This window comes from Eretmochelys imbricata, chromosome 2, assembly GCF_965152235.1.
Source record: "Eretmochelys imbricata isolate rEreImb1 chromosome 2, rEreImb1.hap1, whole genome shotgun sequence".
Taxonomy (NCBI): domain Eukaryota; kingdom Metazoa; phylum Chordata; order Testudines; family Cheloniidae; genus Eretmochelys; species Eretmochelys imbricata.
This window is the reverse complement of record NC_135573.1, coordinates 39896568-39917620: the sequence shown is the minus strand read 5'-3', so window position 1 is coordinate 39917620 and position 21053 is coordinate 39896568. Positions and strand designations below refer to the sequence as shown.

At 43.7% G+C, this 21053-nt stretch overlaps 1 protein-coding gene across 14 annotated transcripts in view; it reads left to right on the top strand.

Moving 5' to 3' along the window:
- VPS13B (vacuolar protein sorting 13 homolog B) overlaps positions 1-21053 on the top strand; it is a 931639-nt gene that overhangs the window by 117786 nt on the left and 792800 nt on the right. The gene's annotated exons all lie outside the window — the stretch shown is intronic.

Here is a 21053-nt window from a genome sequence, read left to right as displayed (position 1 = left end):
CACTGCGTGTAGGTATAAAAGACAAAGCTGCCCCCAGCCCCTCTGTTTCTTCTGATCTTCTGCGACGGTCGTGGGAACCCCTTTTCATTGCTAGAACAGCTTTCTCTCAGCCTTTATGTACATAGTCTAGTTGTAATTAGTAGTTGTAGTTAGTTTAGTTTTAGTAGTTTAAAATAAAGTTAAGATTGTATAGTTTTTCCTTGTTTCAGGTTTCTGTTGCCGCCACCGAGGCATGCCTGGGTCACCAGGCTTCAAATCATGTGCTTCTTGCTCAGAACCTATGCCTGTGAGTGACTGTGTTGGGGCGGTGCCCCACCTCCAGGCCAGATTGGGCTACAGCAGGCCAGAGCGGCTGTGCAGACAGGCAGCCAATCAGAGATGGCCTGCGGGGAGCCAATCACAGGAGAGCAAGAGGCAGCCAATCAGGGTTAGGCTAGGCCTTATATAAAGGCTGCCCAGGCAACAGGCAGGCAGTCTCTCCCAGACCTTCAAAGGGGAAGGTCTGACTCCTGAATGAGGAGACCGGCACCTGGGATAGCGCAGTGCTGGGCAGGCTCGGGGGAGCAGAAGGGGGTGAGTGTGGAGTAGGGGGCATGCTGGAGGGCAGTGTCCTGAAAGAGGAAGCTGCAAGAAGGGAACAACACGGGTCTGGACGCCAACAGAGAGCGAGAGACTGACAGGACACCACCAGTGGAGGGCGCTCCACATGGACTGAGCGAATTCCCAGAGGTACCAACAGGAGGCGCCGTGGTGGTGAGTCCCAGCCACGTCACAGTGACCCATACAGCATTTATTACAAATACCTGGGTGGGGCACATGTGAAGGACCAGTGCCAGATTTGCCAGGACTTCAAGCATAGAGTGAAAAGCAATAGGGAGGCTAGGCTGAAGTTCCAGCTCATGGAGGTGGAGCTGAGATGACCCTCAGAGCTGTCCTGGTCTGACTCTGTGCCAAGTGCTGCAGCTTCAGTCAGAAGTTTGCCTCCAAGAGTGTCAGAGTCCCGGCACTGGTCACTGTCACCTGTGCCTAGGAAGGAGCATAAGTCTTCCAGAGAGGCTCTGATCAGAGGAAGATCTCCACCCCCAAGTCTGCAAAGCAGGGGGAAAGGGAGTCAAGGCAACTGAGATCTAATCACCCCTCCTCCAAATCCGTGCCTAAAACTGCACAAAGAAAAGGAGTACTTGTGGCACCTTAGAGACTAACCAATTTATTTGGGCATAAGCTTTCGTGAGCTACAGACTGGGAGTGGCTAAGTCATTATGCAAGGTAACCTATTTCCCCTTGTTTTTTTCTTACCCCCCCCCCCCCCCCAAGACGTTCTTGTTAAACCCTGGATTTGTGCTGGAAATGGCCCAGCTTGATTATCATACACATTGTAAGGAGAGTGGTCACTTTAGATAAGCTATTGCCAGCAGGAGAGTGGGGTGGGGGGAGGTATTTTTTCATGCTTTGTGTGTATATAAGATCTTCTACACTTTCCACAGTATGCATCTGATGAAGTGAGCTGTAGCTCACGAAAGCTTATGCTCAAATAAATTGGTTAGTCTCTAAGGTGCCACAAGTCCTCCTTTTCTTTTTGTGAATACAGACTAATACGACTGTTACTCTGAAACTGCACAGTTAGCTCCAGTCCCAGAATGGGCACCGTCGAGTCCTGTGCCAGAAATGACACTATTAACTTCAGCAGCACTGCATCAATCAGATATGATCTTGGTGCCGAGTACTCTGGAGGCGTTTGCAGCATCGAGGAGTTTACTTTGTTTGTTGGTGCTGGTATTGTTGGCGGTACAGGAATCAGCTCCTACGGTACTGTTAAATCGCCCTGTGCCAACATCTGTGGTGCAGCACCTGGTAGTGCACCAGCTGCCTACTTCCTGGACAGTCTACCCATTTGTGCCATCTAAGATGAAGCTGGCAACGATGGTGTCTCTCTAGCCATCAGTGGGTTCTTGGCCCCAATCACTGGAATCAACTTGGATAGACCCTCCATGGTCTGCAGAAGGGAATTCTTCTTCATTGGACCCCGAGGTGGCCTCATATCTGTCAGTCGTGGAGCAGTACCCACTGCTTCCCACGTAGATCCTTCCTCTCTGGGTACCCTGTTGAACCCAAAATGGGAGTTTCTGTGGGAATGTGGCGAGGAGGTCATTGGGATCTGGTCCCTTATCAGCGGCTCTTTTGGAACCACTGGGGTTTTCCCCCAGCTTCTGAATCCTCCCCTCCTTGTTCTTCCTCAGTGCCCTTGTCCAGGAGGAGTGAGTCCTTGCATGAAGCTGCCCCACTTGCAGTGTCTGATATTGGCCCCAATGCCAACTATCAGGAAGAGGTTCTGGAGGAGCCAGCAGAACATCTTGCAGAAGAAGTTCAACCACTTCTAGTCTTCTCCACTCTGGATGAGATGATTTCCTTGGAGGCAACATCACTCCCTCCGGACCACTACAAAACTTATCAGGAATTGTTAGAGGGGTGCTTCAGACTTGGGGAATCATGTCCAGGAGGTCAGAGAGTCCTCTCTTTGCCTGATCAATGTATTAACTATGCCAGGTCCACCTAGAGTGCACTGCCAATCAATGAGGTGATTTTGGAGCCCATAAAGACACTATGGCACACCTCATCTTCCTTGCCTCCTACCTTGAACCTTGTGGAGCACAAGTATTATGTGCCCTACCACGGGTTTAACTGTCTGTTCTCCCATCCTCCTACAGGGTTGCTAGTGATTGCAGCGACTAACGAAGGGATCACCAGAGGCTTCAAGCTCCCACCCCCAAATCAAGAGGCAAAGAAATGTGACTTATTTGGTATTGTAGCTTAGAATCGCTAATCACGGGTTCTCCTGAAATGTTCTGATTTTAATTTCTGGGGCTCCATGGAGAAATTCAAACATCTGCTCCCTGAGAATGGTAGGAGTTTTCTTCCCTGGTGAACAAGGACAGATTAGTAGTGAGAACTTGGCTGCAAGCTGGGCTGGATGTGGCAGACTTGGTAGCTAAGGCTATCGCTTCTGCAGTCTCCGTGTGGAGGTCTTCATGGCTGCAGTCTTCTGGTCTACCCTATGAAGTCCAGAATATTATTCAGGACTTGCCTTTTGAGGGTACTTTTCTGTTCTCAGAACAGACAGTCATCAAGCTTCCTGGCCTTAAGGACTCAAAGGACACCTTGAAGTCATAGAATCATAGAATATCAGGGTTGGAAGGGACCCCTGAAGGTCATCTAGTCCAACCCCCTGCTCGAAGCAGGACCAATTCCCAGTTAAATCATCCCAGCCAGGGCTTTGTCAAGCCTGACCTTAAAAACCTCTAACGAAGGAGATTCTACCACCTCCTAGGTAACGCATTCCAGTGTTTCACCACCCTCTTAGTGAAAAAGTTTTTCCTAATATCCAATCTAAACCTCCCCCACTGCAACTTGAGACCATTACTCCTCGTTCTGTCATCTGCTACCATTGAGAACAGTCTAGAGCCATCCTCTTTGGAACCCCCTTTCAGGTAGTTGAAAGCAGCTATCAAATCCCCCCTCATTCTTCTCTTCTGCAGGCTAAACAATCCCAGCTCCCTCAGCCTCTCCTCATAAGTCATGTGTTCTAGACCCCTAATCATTTTTGTTGCCCTTCGCTGGACTCTCTCCAATTTATCCACATCCTTCTTGTAGTGAGGGGCCCAAAACTGGACACAGTACTCCAGATGAGGCCTCACCAATGTCGAATAGAGTCCTTGGGTTTGTATGTATCTGCCCCAATCAGAAAGCACTGTCAGACTCAGCATTATCCTTCTTTTCTCCTTATCAAGACCAGAATTAAAAAAACCTGGGTTATAGGAACAGACCTCCCACATCTGCTTCGGTTCTAGCTCCTGGTCCTCCTGGACACCTTCTAAACAGTTACTCTGATGGGTCAGTCAAGGATTCCATACCAGTCTCCATATTTCCAGACCCTATCTCAAACATTTGCAAAGTCTTCCCACTTCCTCAGTGCTTGGTCCCAAATTACTTCAAACCAGTGGGTCTTAAACACTGAAAGTGGGATATACCCTCCAATTTGTTTCTACCCCTTCCTGCCTCCCTCCCTCCCACCCTTCCTCTTCAGGCCATTCTCATGAGGAGCTCCTGCTCCAGGAGGTACAATCTGTCCTCAAGGGAGGGTACCGTAGAGGATGTTCCACAGTATCACAGAGGGAAAAGGTTTCATTTCTGCTATTTCCTAATATTGAAAAAAGAAAAGCAGGACATGTGGCACCTTAGAGACTAATAAATGTATTTGAGCATAAGCTTTCATGAGCTACAGCTCACTTAAACTTATGCTCAAATAAATTTGTTAGTCTCTAAGGTGCCACAAGTACTCCTTTTCTTTTTGCGAATACAGACTAACATGGCTGCTACTTTGAAACCTAATATTGAAAGTGAAGCGAGCTGTCAGACCAATTTTAGACTGCGTCAACTCAAGAAATTCTTTAAAAAGATAGTTTTGTATGGTTACCCTAGCTTCTATTATCGTGTCATTTGAGACTAGTTTGCCACCATTGTCTTTAAAAAATGCCTGCTTCCATGTAGTGATCAGTCAAGCTCATGGACAGTATTTCAGGTTTTTGGTAAATCAAAATCATTACCAGTTCACCATATTACCATTTGGCTAGTCAGCAGCTCCCAGGGTTTTTACAAAGGTTATGGCAATGATAGCTGCATTCCTCAAAAGATTGGAAGTGCAAGTTTATCCCTGTCTGGACGACTGGCTTGTCAAAGGCCAATCAGGGTGCAGATACTGTTAAGTGCATCTCTGATCCAGTCAACGTTCAATGCTCTGGGACTTAATTCAATCGGTTGTTATAGATCTCAAAACTTACCTGGTCACAACAACGTGACACTGTTTGAGGCTGCTGGGGCACATAGCCTTCTTCACAGATGTGGCCCAGTATGTCAGACTGTGCCTTGGAATTCTGCAGGGTTTAGTGGCCTTTGTTTACTCACAGGGCTGTCACCATCTAGACTTGGTAGTGATTATGTCTTCTCATGTCCTCATCTCCCTAGATTGGTGGACTGGTCTGGCCAATGTATGTGTGGGCTTTCTCTTTGCCCCCCTGTAACTGATGGTTCTGCCCTTGGCTGAGTAGCTCTCTACAGACTCAGAGTCTACCGTCTGCGGAGGACTTAACTTTAACATCAACATCAGTGTCAGAGAGCTGAAAGCTGTCAGGTTGGCCTGCCAAGTTCTTCTGCAGCAGATCAAGTGAAAAACCCTTAGTTCTGACAGACAACACATCAGCAATGTTCTACCTCAACAAATAGGGAGGAGCCCACTCTTCTCCACTTTGTCAAGAGGCAAGTCTGCTTTGGGAGTTCTGCGTTGCCAACTGGATAGATCTAGAAGCTTTTTTACTTATCAGGCTCCAAAACCATCTGGCAGACCACCTGAGCTGGTCGTTTGAGTTACTATGAATGGTCTCTTTGCTCGGTTGTGGTCAGATACATCTTTCAATGGTGGGGGTCTCCCCAAATAAGCCTTTTTGTGACAAGGATCAACAGTGTCTTCAGTTATGTTACCTGTGAAGTGGCATCCTAGGTTCCCTGACAGATACATTCATACTACCATGGTCTCACAGGCTCATCTATGCTTTCTCACTAATTCATCTCATTCATGGGGTATTACTAAGGCTAAGATGGGACCAGGCCAGAGTAATACTCATAGTCCCAGCATGGATCTGTCAACACAGGTACTGCACTCTTTCTGCACTCTCAGTGAAACCACCTATTTCACTTCCACTGGACTTGAACTTAATTTCCCAAGATCATGGAAGTCTACTCCACCTGATCCTGCAATCTTTTCATTTAACTGCATCGATGCTCCATGGCTAGATGTGAGGGAGCACTCTTGCTCAACAGGGTGCTAAACAGTAGAAAGCCCTATCAGGGCTACTTACCTCTGTAAATGGATATGTTTTTCCATCTGGTTGTGCCATTCTGGACTCTTGCTGTCCCGTTCTTTAATTCAATGCATACTAAATTACTTATTATACCTGAAACATCAAGGATTGGCTGATCTATCAAGGTACATCTAGCAGCTATTTCAGCTTTCCACTCTAAGGTGGATAATTGGTCTATTTTTTCAAACCACATGTCAATAAGGTTTTTGAAAGGCCTAGTCAAATTGTATCCTCAGGTGCATGATCCTGTTCCCCTGTGGGATCTAAACTTAGTGTTGTCAAGGCTTATGGGGCTTACATTTGAGCCTTTGGTCACTTGCTCTCTGCTACATCTGTCAGTGAAAGTGGCATTTTTGATTGCTATTACCTATGCTAGAAGGGTGGGAGAGCTGTGTGCTGCATTAATGTCTGGGCCTCCCTATACTATCTCCTTTAAGGACAAAGTTTACCTGCACCCTCATTCGATGTTTGTTGCGAAGGTGGTGTCTGCTTTCCATTTCAACCAGCCTGTTTACATACCTGCAATCTTCCTAAAACTACATTCGAGCAGGGAAGAGGATGTTTGCACATGATGGACATCAGAAGAGCTCTGGTGTTCTGCCTTGACAGAACCAAGCACTACTAAATCCTTTCAACTTTTCGTGGTGGTTGCAGACAGAATGAAAGAACAATTTGTCTCTTCTCAGAGAATTTCTTCTTGGGTAATCTCATGTATATGCATGTGTCTGACCTAGCTAGTGTCACACCACCAAGCAGAGTCACAACTCATTCGATGAGATCTCAATTTAACTCTGCAGCTTTTCTAGCACATATTACAATTCTGGACATTTGTTGCAGGGTAACCGGTTCTCAGTCCACACATTTGCTTCCTATTATGCCATCATTTAGGACTTGAGAGATGATGTTAGAGTTGGATGAGTTGTCCTCCAAACTTTACTTAGACAGACTCTGATCCCACCTCCTGTTTCACAGCTTGTGGGTCACCAAGAGTGCAAAGCACTCTAAAAAGAAAAGTGGTTATTAATCTGTTTTGTAACAGTTCTTCGCAAGGTGTTGCATATGCCTTTTCCACAACGTGCCTTCCTACCCCTCTGCACTGAAGTTCCGGCAAGAAGGAACTGAGAGGGTGCTGGGTGTGGCTCTGCCCTTTTATATCTGCATGCAATGGCGTGCATCAGTTATCATTCAGGGAAATAGGTTACTACGGCCATGCGCTGGGTCACATGCACAGACAACAAGAGTGAAACAGACATGTGCAACACATCTTAAAGAACAAGTTATGGAACAGGTTAATAACCCTTTTTTCCCCCTTAAGTGTTAAACTGCAAAGTATCTCCTAAATAAATGTTTTGCATGGTGTTTTCACTAGTGCTGTGTTTTGTTTTATTCTCTTTCTCCTTATTCTGAGAGATGGTATATACCCCGTTTTATCTGATGTTTTATGATCACTTAATAGTGGTTATTGTTTGTTGAAGCAATAAATCAGGTGTGTAGCTTTGATGGTTTATTTTATTCTTCTGATAGTTATATCTTTCCTTGTATTTCAATATAAAATATCAAGTAAGTAATTTTATATGTTAATGACTGGGTTTGAAAAGACTTTCAGAATTCAAGATGTCATGTCTGTCTTAATCAAAAGCAGTTAAGATACTGAGCATCCCACACGCTTATCAGAAAACTTTGTTTTGTAGTGGGGCATTGGGCAGAAGAAAGAGGGAAAGGAGGTATTATGTAAATTATCTACTTTTCTCATTTTTGATTTACATCTTTGGTGGCGGTGGGGAACTAATTTAGAGTTTTTGTTTTTAATTTCATTTTAAGAAATAATTTTACATAGGTCTCTAATGTTAACAATCAAGAGTACTCCCTAAAAAGGTCCACAACATTCTTGCAGGACATGTGAAGGTGCTCTGGTAATGGTAGGCTGTGTTGTTGTTGCTGTTAGGATGTTTTGGTAGTTTAAAGCTTCCCAGATGAATTTTAAGAGTAATTCATTTTTTTTCAGTGAATGAATTACCACGTGAATAAGAAAATTCTTAACAATGTATCTTAAAAAAAAATCTTATGTGCTCTGTGGTTTTAAGGAAGTAATTTACTGTTGGAAAGATGTTGGTAGCGGAAACTTATTTGCCAGAAATGTAGCATCTAATATTGGTTGGCACAGATGATAATTTCAGTCTAATGCCAGATTTGGAATTTACTGTCATGCTTCTGCTGTGTGGAACTGAGCAAAAAAATTAGTCTATCAGAATTGTCAGTAGTGCTCCTATATTTTTTTCTAAATCTGAAAACTAGTCTTTAAAGGAAATTATATACCTTGTGAGGAATGAAGAGTTTGAGAGGGCAAAAGGGGAGGTGGAGCAGCAGTCTGTCAAAAATGGCGTTACCATGTCTTAGTCACTAACAACTCAGATCCATAAGTGTTCCAGAATATTTTCTTCTATGTCCTAACAGATAAAACACAAGCTGGGGTATTTGTTGGTGTCTGCTGAAAGACGCCGGCTGGGAGGGTCAAGAAGGGTCACATGCCCCTCCCCAGATGCCTGATGGGGGCACATTCACCAGGGAACTGCATTGGCAAAAGGAGCAGAACATGGGGCCACCTCCCCCAGCCTTTCCATGCAGCTGCGTCTTCCATGGGATCTGTACGGTCCCGCTGGAGGACAGGGCTGGGGCAGTACCGGTACAGCTGCACTGGAGTAACTGCCAGCGACGTTCTGCTCCTTTTGCCGCTGTGGTTCCTGGGAGAGCCCTGCGGTTCAGTTCAGTGCTCCCAGGAGCCAGCGCCCTGCACCGGCAGCTCCTCTGGCACAGCTGTATCTGTCTTCTGGTGGGGCTGTGCTGACTTCAGGAGATGCAGCTGCATGGAAGGGCTGGGGGCAGTACAGCCATGGTGAAGGAGCTGCCAGCATGGGGCTGCCCTCCTTTTGGCTGAAATCGGTATCTGGCATAGCGGGAGGATAGCACCTCACACCCCACAGGTAAAGTGGGATGCAGAGGGGACGGGGAGGAGTCACGGGGAGGGTTTAAGTGGGGAGGTCACATTTCCCCTTTAGCTCATGCCCCTCTTTGTGTCCCTCCCATGAGTTGCCAAGTCCACCACATCACACTAGGTAACAGGCTGATCTGCTTCTTAAGCAGCTATCTATAATATGTAGGAAAAAAACTGCGTTATCTGGCAATTTGAGTGATGTACTGCCAATATTAAGGTTTCACAGTTGTAGCCGTGTTAGTCTGTATCAGCAATATTAAAACATCCTGAGAATTTCTTAATATTATAGATTATAATTTCTTAATTCAAAAACTGTTGCATCTAACACAAAGGAATTCTATATTGCACCTCATCTTGACAGATAAGAGCAACTTATCACAGGACTAAAAATTAACAGCAGCATTAAGTACAAGTGATCATGACTTGATCAAATTTATAATTCAATGGCAAAAAAATTGTTAATGCTGAGTTAAGGCTTCTGGGTAGTATTTCATCCCCTTGCAGCTGAAAACCAGGAAATGCACAGTTAAGGTAGTTCATGCAGCCTTAACTGCCCTTTTTCTAACATGCTCATCTTCTTTTTCTCTCTCCTCCCCACTTGATGTAACAAAAAGTTTGGTTAGACTGGCTACTTACTGTATTCTGCTGTGTTCACAGTAAAAATGTTATGTAGTAACAGAGACAACTTGTAGCAAGTAACATGAGTTATTAAATCTTTAATACACAGGTCTACAAAGATTCAGACTAGTAATGTCAATGGCAGGGTGCTCACCTGGGGCACTGGTATTGGGAATTCCCTTGAATGACCTAGGCAAGCATAAAATGGCTGCATAGAAACCTTCTCTTTATTTGTGCGTGCACACTGTAATCCTTCTGGACTGCACATCTACTCATGTGAAGAAGTGAACATATTCTTATATACTTTTCACAGTTTGGGTCCCCAGAGACTTAGTGGGTGCCATGCACTAGCTTGGGTAAAACTTGACAGATTGAGACCATTTTGTCCCACATCACATCAATAGTTTGAGCTCCAGCTTGGAGCCAAAACAAAAAAAATAAAAAAAGGCCACATATAAACTTTTTAAACAATGGCTATCTTTTTCAGGGCTTGTATCTCCGCAACCACTGGTTCCAGTGATCCCACATTAGGGTCACTAAGCTTATTCTGGATCTTCCTGAAGCACATCAAATTTCAAAGGAATCTGACTAAGCCAGTGGTTCCCAAACTTGTTCCGCCGCTTGTGCAGGGAAAGCCCCTGGTGGGCCGGGCCAGTTTGTTTACCTGCTGCGTCCGCAGGTTTGGCCGATCGTGGCTCCCAGTGGCCGCGGTTCACTGCTCCAGGCCAATGGGAGCTGCTGGAAGCGGCAGCCAGTACGTCCCTCGGCCCGCGCTGCTTCCAGCAGCTCCCATTGGCCTGGAGCAGCGAACCGCGGCCACTGGGAGCTGCGATCGGCTGAACCTGCGGACCCGACAGGTAAACAAACCGGCCTGGCCCGCCAAGGGCTTTCCCTGCACAAGTGGCGGAACAAGTTTGGGAACCACTGGACTAAGTATATCAATTTTAGAGGACTTAGGTCAATTTTTAAAAGGTGAGTGGAGCCACTGCTATAATGTGCAAACAGAAAAAAGTCCAAACCAGTAAATTTTGTTTATACATACATACACATATACATATACACACACTCTCTCTCTCACCCATACCCACTCACTCACCCCTTAAAAGGCCAATTCCTGAAAACAATTATGAGCCAAATCAGCTAGAAGAAGGATTTAATCAGAAAAACGTGAATGATAATGGAAAATTGATTAAACACGGTTCATTAGATTCTCGAGAAACCACAATCCCACAAAATACTTGCACTGGTTTAGAGGGAAAAGTGAAGGCAGCTGTAAAAACTAATATATATATATATATATATATATAACTAATGGAAGAAGGGGGAAGTTGATAGTAATGAATATGAAATAGAAGCTAGGAATTGTAGAAAATTGATAGGGAAAGGAAAAAGACACAAGGAGAAGTCTATGGCCAGCATAGTTAAGGACAATAAGAAGGAGTTTAAGTATATTAGAAACAAAAAGAATCCTAACAATGTTATTCATCTATTACTAGATGGAAATGATAGAATTATTAGTAATAATGCAAAAAAGGCAGAAATATTCAATAAATATTGCTGCCAGGGTGGATTTGATTTAAATTAAATTGATTTAAATCGTGATTTAAATCACTAGTCAGGAAGACTTGGATTTCTACATAAAAGTGCATTCTTGTTGGTTATAATCTTAATACATATTCTTCAGAAATCAGATAGATGTAGGTTTCATTTTTAGAAGGTACATGCTACATTTTTAAAGTGATTTATTTTGAAAACTTTTCAGATTAGTTTTACAGCTATATCAGAAAATGAATGATTGTTTGGTTATTTCATTTACCAAAGGTAATTGAAGCAGATATTTATGAAGTCTATTGAACTATCTCCAATTCAACAGGTTGATTATTAATATTTGGAGGATTTTCTTGCCGTGCTGTATTTTAACAAAAGAAGCATATGAATTTTTGAATTTAAACCTTCAAGTTTTTTAAAATCAGGTTTGTTTTTGTTAACATTATTTTTAACTAAAATAGTTATGAAATATTTTTTGAAAAAACACAAAAATTGTATCGACTATGTCAGCCAGGTCAACATGAGAAATTTAAAATATTGGCTTCTGCAGCTCACTCAGTTGTCTTCACCTTCATTTTCCTGTTTGTTCATAATCTGGAAAAGAAAAACAAGCTTTCCTGTTTTTTCAGGTCCCAAATGATTTCTCAGTTAGGAATGAATTAGTCCAAAAGAAGAAAATGCTCTTTCTACAAGAGCAGAAGAAGCTACTGCAGTTAAAAGTGAGATGATCACTTCAACAGTCTCTGAATCCAAGCGCTTAAGTGACTTCCACCAGTTCACTGGTGTGACTTTCTTTAAAACATCATCAGCAAACACACATTTCTTGAATGGTTCACCCTTAGCTCTGAAGTTTATTACAGTTGGCATTATGGAGGGATGATTGCTGGATGTCCATGTCATAGCTAGCTCCTCTTCTTCAGCAGTTAAGGTTTGACCCTGGTACCGAGTATTGAGAATATTTGCAAGAAAATGAGCTGGAGATAGTGCTTGTCCCATTCATTTTTTAATGCTTGTAATTAAACTCTGTCATTGCATATTTCTCTTTTTAAGCTCAAAATAAAACAATATTTTGTCAGCAATAAAACAGCTATTTCCCTGCATTTTGTTCAAGGCTACAGAAATAGGCTTCAGGGTACTCAGCATGTGTTCAACATTTCTCTTAAGCCCAATGTTGAGAACTTTGGCTGTGACAGTGCCATCTGTTTTTTCACGATTTTGTTCACAAACTGTCATCAGGTTAGGCCAGTTCTTGACACAGTGCTCAGAACAGTCCACTACCGAGTTCCATCATGCGTCTTGGGGGAGAGTTAGCGTGGTTCCTCCCACTTTTTTCAGAGCAATTGTGATAAAATGTCTAGACATTTGAAATTTTTTTCACAGTTTGTTATACTGCTGCTTTTTGTAAGTATTCTGCTGTGTGTGAATTTTGTGATGTATCAATTGTTTCTGTAAGGAAGACATTCCCTTCTGTTGTCATCCAGGCACATACAACAGGATCATTGTGGACATTGCTCCACCCATCAAGACTCAGGTTAACAATTTCACCCTCTAGACCTTTTGCACAGTGCTCAGTTTCTCTTTCATACACTTTATCCAGCAATTTGCCTGCAACATCTGCTCTGTTGGATGGACTGTATCCTGGTCTTAATGACGGAACCATGTTAATGAAGTGTGGGTTCTCAATCATACGGAAAGGAAAGTTTGTTGCATAAACAAACCGGGCAATTTTTTCATCAATTACCTCTTTTTGTAATCTGCTGGTTCTTACCACAAACTTATCTATGGTTGTTTCTGGATGATGGAGATTTTTTTTTTTTTTTTGCTACAGGTGATATATTGTGGCTGTGTGATATACATGATGTGATTGAAACACTGTCATTGGCAGATAACTCTGAAACTGTAGAAAATGATGGTGATCTTAAAGGTGGATAGTCTTCAGAATCGTATATGTTGAAGATGGATTCTCCTAAACAAAATAAGTCAATGCAGTTATTTAATTATTATTACCATACTGCCCAGTTAGTATTGCTTATTGCATTCACTGACAGTACTACTTTAAAGGTGAAATTGTAAAAGGAAGATCTGCGTATTTCAGCTATTTATTTTTTATCACAATTGCATCTAGAGTAACAACTATATTTTTTGCTCAAACATGAGAATTCAAGAATAGTCCAGAAGGAAGACACGCTGTCCTTAAGAAAGAAGTATGAAATAAAAAACTTTACCAACCTGAAGATCCTGCATGTTCAGGCATCTTCCAAGGCAGCTTCCTCTTGAGAAGGAACACATCATATCACATCAGAATCACATCAGCTACACTATCAGAGGCTCACTCACCTGCACATCTACCAATGTGATATATGCCATCATGTGCCAGCAATGCCCCTCTGCCATGTACATTGGCCAAACTGGACAGTCGCTACGTAAAAGAATAAATGGACACAAATCAGATGTCAAGAATTATAACATTCAAAAACCAGTCGGAGAACACTTCAATCTCTTTGGTCACTCAATTAGAGACCTAAAAGTGGCAATTCTTCAACAAAAAAAACTTCAAAAACAGACTCCAACGAGCAACTGCTGAATTGGAAGTAATTTGCAAACTGAATACAATTAATTTAGGCTTGAATAAAGACTGGGAGTAGATGGGTCATTACACAAAGTAAAACTATTTCCCCATGTTCATTCCCCCAGATGTTCTCGTCAGCTGCTGGAAATCGCCCACTTTGATTATCACTACAAAAGGTTTTTTTCCCCCCCGCTCTCCTGCTGGTAATAGTTCACCTTACCTGATCACTCTCGTTACAGTGTGTATGGTAACAGCCATTGTTTCATGTTCTCTGTGTATATAAATCTCCCCACTGTATTTTCCACTGAATGCATCCAGTGAAGTGAGCTGTAGCTCACGAAAGCTTATGCTCAAATTAATTTGTTAATCTCTAAGGTGCCACAAGTTCTCCTTTTCTTTTTGCGGATACAGACTAACACGGCTGCTACTCTGAAACTTCTCATGTTGTTTCATTCGGGCAATCAGGCCTTGCATTTCTTTGTTGCACAGTTTGTATTTTGCACACATGCCTGTCTTACCTACAGGTAGAGGAACTTCATTAAAATATTCCCAAACTGGGTCTCTCTTACAGCCTGCTGCCATTATAGGTTTTCCCTTCTAGTGAGAGAATTGTATGACTCATCTCAAATCAATGAAGGCTACACTCAGACCGCAAGGCTCCTGGAATATATTGCTCAAACAGTTTCACTTTTGTTTCTACTGCCTGTCCCTCCCTTCTCACATTTATCTCCAGACTTCTTCTCCTTGTCCAGATCTATTCCGCCCCCAATAATCTTCTATTCATTGAACTTTTTGAAACTTTTTGCACTTTTAGAGAGAGGTCAGGGATTGACTGTGTGTATACAAACTTGCAGAGGGACAATAGGATTGAGGTCTGTTATTTCTCACTTCTATATATTATTTACTTATTTATTTAAAAACATTTTTGCTGTTAACAAGCATGTTATCTCTGGAGACACAAATCCCCAGTTTGTGAATGGCAAAACTAAGCATCTCTGATGGTATCTTCTCGATTGAGCACTGAGTCCCATTGGGTAGACAGAAAGATTAACCTAAATAACCTTTACAGAAGCCCCATGGACCCCATAAGATTGGGTCCCTAATTCATGAACTATTGGAATTCATTTACAAAACTTTTCTTTAACATTACGTTACTATATTGTTTCATACTATAGAATTAAAATTTATAATCCCTATTCCATGATAAGATATCTTTGAGCTATAATGTATCTTAATTAAAACTAACTTTAGATAGGTTTTTCCTCAAAAAGTATTGTATCAAAAATGCGATTTAAATCAAAAAATCCAATTTAAATAAAAAATCTATTAATTTTTTTTAAATCATTGATTTTTATCCACCCTGATTGCTGCTCTGTTTTTTGGAAAACAGATGATGCATTCATATTATATGATGACGAAATACTTTCTGCTCCAATAACAGCCAAGGAAGATGTTAAATAGCTGCTACTAAAGTTATACAGTTACACCACAGCAGGTCCAGAATACTTGCATCTGAGAATATTAAATGAGTGGGTTAAGGAGCTCATTGGACCATTTATGTGGATTTTCAATAAGTTTTGGATCACTGGGGAAGTTCTTGTACGATGGAAGAAAGCTAAGGTGCCAATATTTAAAAAGGGTAAATGATCAGGTAAGGATCAGGACTAACACTTGGAAAACACAAGGGTTTGCAACTGCAAGTGTATTGAACTGTAACAAACAAAGGAGACTATCTAATTGCCATCACATGACCAGATTCTTAAGTGCCACCATCTTCAGCTGTTCGATAATATGCAGATTGCCCTCATGAAACTTGAGCTGTGTGGTCCAAACCTTCATAAAACCACAGTTCTAGTGTCCTCAGTCGGTTGCTGTTTACTTCTTCTAATTGAAAGTATCTTTCCTATTTGCTGTCATTTTATTCAGGCAGATTTCAGCATTTGGTAGAGCCTCTGTTTCATGAAGTCATGGTAGTTCTTGGGCTCATTGCCAAGGTCAACACAAAATCTTAGAGAGGACAGAAGTAATATTCCTATCATTCTGACAAAATCTAGAACATCCTAAGGAAGTAGAATAGAATAAGTTAGAAAGTGGTGACTTTGTTGCTTTCTACACCCACTATTAAAATTGTGAGATCTGGAGGGTCTAGATAAGGGGAAATTTGGTCTTACATGTGAACTTCTTTCTTGGGTACTCCATGTCCAAAAGCCTGACCCTTTCTTGGAGAATCACTCTGTGTCCAGAGTGGTTATGGTAATTACTTCCTTGTTAAGGAGTTTTAAAAGGGTACAGTAACTCCTTGCTTAACGTTGTAGTTATGTTCCTGAAAGATGCAACTTTAAGCGAAACGATGTTAAGCTAATCCAGCTTTCCTCAGAAGAATTAATGTAAATGGTGGGGTTAGGTTCCAGGGAAATTCCACACACACATGCATACATACACACAGTATAAGTTTTAAACAAACAATTTAATACTGTGCACAGCAATGATGATGGTGAAGCTTCGTTGAGGTGGTGAAGTTAGAGGGTGGAAGGGGGTGGGACATTTACCAGGGAATGCCTTACTGCTAAATGATGAACTAGCATTTGGCTGAGCCCTCAAGGATTAACACGTTGTTAACATAGCCTCACACTCTACAAGGCAGTACAGATGGAGGGAGGGGAGACAGCATGGCAGACAGAGAGACACACCCTGTGTGTGGGAGAGAGAGAGAGAGAGGCGCATTGCCCCTTTGAGTACGCTGACACCACATTTTAAATACATTGCCTTTAAAAAGATCAGGAAGTTGAGACAGCAGCTGTGGCCAGCTCTCTCTGTCCTGAGCCCTGTTGTGTCTCCCGCCTGCTCTATATGGAGAAGGGGTAAGCGGGGGGCAGGAGTAGGGGGGAGGAGGACGCCCTGACATTAGTCCCCCTCTTCTCCCTTCCTCCGCACAGCAAGCAGGAGGCTCTGGAGAGCAGCTCCAAGGCAGAGCGTAGGAGCAGCACATGGCAGTGGGTGGAAGGAAAACTGAAGTGCTGGCAATTGATAGCTTGCTGGGCAGCTGCCACACAGGGAACTTAGGGCAGCGGGGAGCTGGTAGGGGGGTCGCTGGTCCACCCTGGTTCCAAGCCCCCACCAGCTAGCTGCAAAGGGCTGCTCTTCCTGCAAGCAGCGGACAAAGCAGGTGGCTGCCAAACAACGTTATAAAGGAGCATTGCACAACTTTAAACAAGCATGTTCCCTAATTGATCAGCAACGAAACAATGTTAACCGGGATGACTTTAAGTGCGGAGTTACAGTACAGTGTTTGATTTTCTTTGGTGAAATCCATTAACCTTTATTTTCTTGGTTTGTTGTAAATTATTTGAGCTGAATATTACTTGTTAACTTTTATTATAGACTCTGTTTTCAGATGCTTATAACTTTGCCAAGTTTCAGTCACTTGGGATGAAATTTTCTATGCTAGATGGCTGCTTCAGCCTGAAAATTTGTTGAAAATTTCAGACGAAAGAGTCATCCAAGTTCCCGGAAGGAGGTTCATAGAATATCAGGGTTGGAAGGGACCTCAGGAGGTCATCTAGTCCAACCCCATGCTCAAAGCAGGACCAATGCCCTAAAGACAGCTGGCAGCCCACGAACTCTTCGAGACCCCAGGGGGTGAGACACGGCAAAACAGGAAGCCAGTCCCAAACCCAAGGCCCCGGACTGTCGAGAACTCCAGGAGAACCATAACTGGGAGGAAAGACACTGAGGAATGGCCCAAGGCCAAAAGGCATCTGGGGGTTTGGGAAGAGAGGGCTGGGGGGGCCAGCCAAATAGCCCCAGGCAAAGGGTGGCAACAGGAATAAGGGGGCAGTGTTATGAGTGTGGGGAATTGGGGCATATAGCAGCCCAGTGCCCCAACAGGGAAGAGCCTATGCAGTGTAGTCTGGGGGATCACGGGGAGTAGTGTGGCCTAATCGGTCTGGTAGGGGTTGCAATGACCTCACATGGGTATACAAGATCAGTAAAAATTAATGGTATTGAGACCATAGTATTAGTAGATTCTGGGAGTGCTGTCACACTGGTCTCGGGGAAGTTGGTGAGGCAAGACCAACTAACCCGGGCCAAAAACACAGGGGTAACGTGCGTTCATGACACCGTAAATTTCTACCCCACAATCCTGGTACGGATTGAGATCCAGGGGAATACTACCAGGGTGTCTGCAGGGGTGGTCCCCAGGCTCCCCTACCCTGTCTTAATTGGTAGGGAATTCCCTGGGTTTGAGAGCTTACTCCCCCCAATAGAGCCAGGGGAGTGTAGCAACCCCCAGGCTGAGATGGAGGCACCTATAGATAGCCTCACCCCAGTGTCTGCCGAATTTGCCACAGAGTTATTCTCATCCCCCGGAAAACCCCAAAAGTCTAGGTCGAAAAGGAGGGCAGATAAAAGATTAGGGACCAGGATTCTAGCAGAGAACCAGAAAACCACCCTTGTTGGTAGGCGAACCCATTCAGGAGGCCAGGGGATAATTCAGGCCAGTGAGGACTTGGAGGCAGTTCCTAGTCCAAGTAGGGGCAACCCAAGGGGCGGAGTAGAAACAAGCCCCCTGGAATTAGGCCAGTTTAGTACCGCACATGAGAATTTCAGGCAGGACCAAACCAATGACCTGCTATATGTGAATGTGAGGGAGGAGATAGTGGAAGTAAATGGCGTACCCGTCGAAGGAAAGACCAAAGGCCCAAGGCCATATTATGTGCTCAAACACAATCTGTTGTACAGGATAGAGCAAATACGAGGGGACGAAGTAGAGCAACTCTTAGTCCCATGGAAACACACAAGGGCAGTACTAGAGTTAGCTCACAGTCGTCTGTTTGGGGGAAATCTAGGAGTAGACAAGACACTGGATACAGTCCTAGGAAGGTTTTATTGGCCAGGAATACGTATTGTGCCACTTGCCCTGAATGCCAGTTGCATAGCCCCCGACCTCACTTGCGGGCCCCATTAGTACCTTTGCCTATTATTGAAGTCCCTTTCGAGAGGATAGCCATGGACATAGTGGGCCCGCTGGAAAGATCAGCTCGGGGCCACCGAAACGTACTAGTCATCCTTGACTGTGCCACGCGGTATCCAGAAGCCATTCCTTTAAGAAACCCCACATCCAAGGCAATAGCAAAAGAACTACTCCAGGATTTTGCCAGAGTGGGCATCCCTAAGGAGATCCTGACAGACCAAGGAACCCCTTTCATGTCAAAATTAACGAAAGACTTATGTACCCTACTCCGCATCCAGGCCATATGGACCAGAGTCTACCATCCACAAACAGATGGACTGGTTGAGTGGTTTAACCGTACCCTTAAAAGTACGATCCGGAAGGTGGTAGCTCAGGATGGAAAGGACTGGGATACCCTTCTACCATATCTAATGTTTGCTATACAGGAAGTCCCCCAGGCGTCCACTGATTTCTCTCCCTTTGAAGTACTATATGGACGCCAACCACGCGGAATATTGCCAAGGAAGATTGGGAAGAACAACCCAACTCAGGAAAGAATGTCATTGAGCACATGACACAGATGAGAGAGCGAATAACTCGAGTAACCTCTATGGTACGAGAACATTTGGAAAAAGCACAAGAGGCCCAGCGGACATATTACAACCGTCTGCCGAAAGTACGGAGATTTCAGCCGGGGGAACGGGTGATGGTGCTAGTGCCGACAGCAGAAAGCAAACTCCTAGCCAGCTGGCGTGGACCATATGAGATAGTGGAAGCCATTGGAGAGGAGGACTATAAGTTCAGACAACCAGACCGCCGAAGGCCAGAGCAAATCTACCACATCAACTTACTGAATCCTTGGCATGACCGAGAGACGTGCCTGGTCATTAGGGGAGCTCCACCCCAGACAGACGACCCTCTAGGGTTGTCTAGTACACTGCAGGGTTTGGAGGGCTTATTACATTACTTATAGGTTATCTCCCTATGCAGTGTAACACGAGTACAGTTAACAATACAAAATCCACAGCAACACTGAGTCCTGACCACTGCAATATGATCCAACATCCGAGACACCCCCAAAACACTACCTCTCCTCCTTCGACGGGGTCACGATCTTATGTGTCCAGTTGCTGGCAGTTGCAACAAGCTGCCCTGGAGGTTTTGCTTGCTTTTTGTTCAAATCATAAGTTCATTGAATGTTCACAGAGAAATGGAATATTGTCCAAACCAGCTTGACCACTTGGTATGGAATCAGGCAGTATGCCCTGGCTTATTCACAGCAATAAGATTCACAGATCCATTTGTGCACCAAAGTCCATATAGCAGCATGTAGGTGTGTGTAGTTTGGTTATGGGCTGGTGTAATTGTGCCTCCAGTAATATGTATGTTCCCAGCAAAACACCTTATACACAGGACACTCAATTGTCCACCCCTTGCATAGGCCATTGATTCTGCTCCTCCATAGTCATAGGAGAGGGGCACATCCAAACATCTATTGATTTACACTATTTTACACACCCCTCCATTGATTCCCAGTGAGCTCTTCCCCTTCTCATTATTTCCATAGGGCTTGTGGGGGGCCACCTTAGTTGCCATTCCATTTCCAGGTACCATGGTAGCTATGACTCAGGTGCTGGCCTCCTAGTTAAGCATTTTGCATTCCCATTCACATCTTCAGCCAGGGTCAGCCTTTTGAAGCCATCCCCTACCCATGTCATGAGGTTTTCTGTTCATTAAAACACAACAATGCTAGCAACAAGACAAACACCACAAACAACACAAAACATAGATCCATGATATTCTGAGTTATTCTTCCACTGGCGCCAGCTTGCTTGTAGAGTGTCTGAAAAACAAAAGAAACAGTTTCCACCCCCATGGTGGGGACAGACTATTGCTTAATAATAATACCACTTTCTTTTACAAACTTCCTTGCTAATTGCAGGAAAAACAGAAGAATTACCTCCAGGCTGTCCTTATTTTGTTCTATAGTCAGGCTACTGAATTATCCCACTCACTGGTGAGTTATGAAATTCATGAGGTGGTGTACCTCAGTTTCTCCTCTTGTACAGCAGACCATGTTTGCAATAGTTTCTTTGCTGTACCAAGCTTTAAGTTTATTCTCAGGTAGTAGCTGAGAGACAGCTTCAGATTTTAGCACTGTACACACACACACACACACACACACACCCTTAAGGTTAACCTGTCCCCCTTATTTTCAGGCTTGACTTGTTTTTTTTCACCTCCCTTTCCTGGAGGGCCATAATCTGAGTCTTCTAGTAGCTTGTTTGCTGACCAGATGTATTCTTATTTGCAGCTCCTTTGTGCCCCTCAGCTAGGTAATTTGCATTTACACACAGAGGCTTACTAGCTTGCTTTTGGATCCAAAGCTGTTAGCCGTTTAGAGAGTGCCTTAAAAGGGAAACATTCCACTTCCACTAGAGTTCTGATTACTTTCCACTT